Below are 3,860 nucleotides of genomic sequence, written 5' to 3'. Positions count from 1 at the left end.
ATGAAAGATGTGGTGACTTACAGTGTTAGGTGAAAGATATGGTGACTTACAGTGTTAGATGAAATATATGGTGACTTACAGTGTTAGATGAAATATATGGTGACTCTTACAGTGTTAAATGAAAGATATGGTGACTTACAGTGTTAGATGAAATATATGGTGACTTACAGTGTTAGATGAAATATATGGTGACTCTTACAGTGTTAAATGAAAGATATGGTGACTTACAGTGTTAGATGAAATATATGGTGACTTACAGTGTTAGATGAAATATATAGTGACGTTTACATTGTTAGATGAAATATATGGTGCCTCCTACAGTACAGTGTTAAATGGATGATATGGTGACTTACATTGTTAAATGAAAGATATGGTGACTTACAGTGTTAAATGAAAGATATGGTTACCCTTAAGAAAGAATAATTTATCATCTAATGATAAGAAGAGTTGATTACACACATACACTCACACACACCAAGTTTGGTTAAAAGTCATTATTTGTTCGAGAAATTGTTTTTTGCATCATCTGGACGTACGTACGTACACACACACACACACACACACACACACACACACACACACACACACACAAAGTACTCATCATTAAGGTCCCCCACCCCCCCTCTTCCCCCCCCCTACTCCCGTTTGGACAGTGGGGAACAAAATCTAATACGAAATCGTAACAATATATAATTGAAAAAGTCCCTTGACTCAAAAAATGGCCAGTAATTCATTTTAACGTGTATTTTTTAGCTCATGTCAGCGCCATCTATTGGGTGGACGATCATTTATGACAAAACTTAGTTTTTATTGGCTATTTCCAGACATTGACGTAGAGCGCCCACCGTGTATATTGTGAGAGGTCATCCATTATAGAGGTCAGTCTTGTAATTTTCCACGATTGTTATTGGTGACTTGGCGTCGTTCCACGTACTATCTCTTACTTTCCTTTCAACATAAGGTTACTCATATTATATATAATATGAATGTTATCATAAAATTTCTCGTCATTAGTTACTCAAGTCACCATATATATTATGACTGGTTTTATAATTAAGAAGAATAGTTAAAATCTCAATAGACAATGATATCCTGCCTTTCTTAAGCTATGTCAACCTACTCTAAGGATTCATAAATCTAAGACGTGAAACAAAACATTATTTTACAGTTTGTTTAACCCTCACATAAGTACATGAAACAAACAAGGCTGTGTGTGTTTGTGTAAAGAGAAGAACAATCCTTATTGGTCGTCTACATTCCTGGAACTCATATGTTATATAACTTTTCCCGTAGACAGATACAACAGTGTACAACTTACCACGTCTATAATAATTAAAAGTGTAAAAATACAAAATGGAGATTCATAAACTTTTTACATTTTTTATGCCAATATAAAATTTTTAACTTCTCAAATTATTATTATTATTACACATTTGGCTGTGACTAGAAAAATAAATTTGGGAATTTCTTCTTTCGATTGGGGAAATTTGGCGAGACACTTTTTTTTTCACCTCACTGTCCGGGTAAGGCTGAGAGGAGGGGGGTAATCCGTCTTTATCCGTAGGGAAGGAAATTTTCATCTTGGGATCTGGGTATTTTTTTGTGTCGAAATTGATGAGGTAATTTTCTTCCTGGCACCAAAAAAAAAATAGAACTTAATCACAAAGGTATTTTTCATAAAGAGTTGCAATAATATTTTTCTCATTTCACTTCTAACTCCCACATTTATTACCATCAGTAGTCAGATCAGCGTCCATATTCTTATCTTCAAGCGTCAATTGAAGGAGTTTGGAGAGATTTAATTTATCATCCCGTCATTCTGCCTGTGTTACTGACGCGCTCTGGGCTTATTTATATATACACCAGTTAGTGTTGTTGGTGATGATGGTGACTGTTGTTGTTGGTGGTGGTGACTGTTGTTGTTATTGTTGTTGTTGTTGGTGGTGGTGACTGTTGTATATACTGTTTTAAGAAGCTAAACTGTCAAAGATGATGGAAATACATAAATATATTGACTTCCGACGTTAGTTCCAATTTCACAAACGTATAAATGACAATATAATGGAACTTTTCTGGAGCTTCAACCAGAATCTTGAGAAACATTGATTAATTTGAGTGACTTAATAACGTGAAACATTAAACGAAAATGACACGAGGACATTCATGCTTTAAAAATTTCGCTCGCTTCGTGTACTGTACAGTCACCCATAAAAGTTTTGTCGCCTCTCCTGAACCACGAACCCCGAGACTCAGACTTATGAACCCGAAGCAGTAGAAACTGGTGCATTATTCTGTCTTTAAATGTCTCGGGTTCACGAGTCTGAATCTCGGGGTGGGGTTCGTGGTTCAAGAGGAGAGGCGACAGGACTTTTATTATAGTGGGTCGTTTATGAACACATCCCGATGGATTCTGCCTGGAACCGTGAATAGAAAAATTTACATAATTCGTCAGTGAGAGTTCTACAACTTCTGCGGGATTCAGTAACACTTGAAGTTCTAATCATCACCATCTCTCCCTGGCTCCTCCCTCCTGCCATCTAGCGGCCAGCTTCCTAACTTTCACCCAGCCGCCGCCTTTCACCACTCTCCTTTCCCTCCCTTTCTTCATACCTCCCTCCCTCCCTCCCCCTCACTCCATCCCTCTCCTTCCCTCCCTCCATCACACACACTTCCCTTCCCCAGCTGACTCTTGTCATACATCACACACTCTCCTTCACAGCCTTGCTGATTCCTCACTTCCTGTCCCCCACTCCCTTTCCCACACTTACCTTCTCAAACCCATATCTTATAAGAACATAAGAACATAAGAAAATAAGGAGTCTGCAATAGGCCGGTTGGCCTGTGCATGGCAGCTCCTGTCGAGAGTTACTACTACTTTCTATCATCCATGAATCTATCTAGCCTCCTTTTGAAACTTTCCAGAGCTCCAGCACTTACTACAAAGTTGGTAATCTTGTTCCAGGCATGTGCCCTGGGGCGCTCCGTGAGGGACCCCACGGGCCCTCACACTAATAGATTTATTTCATTGTTGGCGCCATAATCCAGAACCATCTAAAATGAAGGTGACAAGGGCGAAAACATTCAAAAGCCTGAGAGTGAACTAGAAACTAACTTTCACGCGGAAACTGATCAGGAAGTTCAGCCTCGGGAAGCATCCGCGACATTTCTCAGGAGAAATTAAGAGGCTTAGTAGTTCTTAGCATGAAGTGGGAATTATCGAGCAGGTTAGAGTGGGAAGACATTATAATAGATTTTTCGAGAGAAAAGAAACGGGAGAAACGTTCACAAGATGAGAAAGTATGAGTTAGGGAAGTTTAAATTATTTTTCTAATGCTATTGGAAAATTAACCTTCATATCTCAGTAAACATGATAAGCTTTTTTGGTTTAAGAGGGTTTATGGGTTTAAACTCTAATGTCTACTATTACTATATTAAGTGTTGTAAATTTTCGTATACCTTCCAGTGTCACTTTTCTGGAGGCAAAACGTTTAGTGACACGATCGTCTTTGGGTGTAAACCTGGCACACTGTCCACTCCCAGGCCCCTCACATGGCCCTGTTGTCACCACTTTACCACTGGGGAAAACTAAAGGCGGGAGGCGAGAAAACTATGAAAAATTAAAAAGTCAATCTAACATTTCAAAATTTCGCCCAGGTCAGCCATACGTGTAAGCCAGGAACCTTATAAAATTTCAACATTATTTTTTCAGTTCTGTTTAATCCATTTAACAACTTGAAACTTAATGTTTAATACCAAAACTGTGGTTTAATTTGACCAAAAAATATTAGCTGTAAAGCGTCAAAGTTATATACCCGAGAAAAACTTTAAAATAAAATTAAGAAATGAAATCAGGCAGCTTG

Source organism: Homarus americanus, unplaced genomic scaffold, assembly GCF_018991925.1.
Source record: "Homarus americanus isolate GMGI-L3 unplaced genomic scaffold, GMGI_Hamer_2.0 scaffold32583, whole genome shotgun sequence".
NCBI lineage: Eukaryota > Metazoa > Arthropoda > Malacostraca > Decapoda > Nephropidae > Homarus > Homarus americanus.
This window is presented reverse-complemented; position numbering follows the sequence as displayed.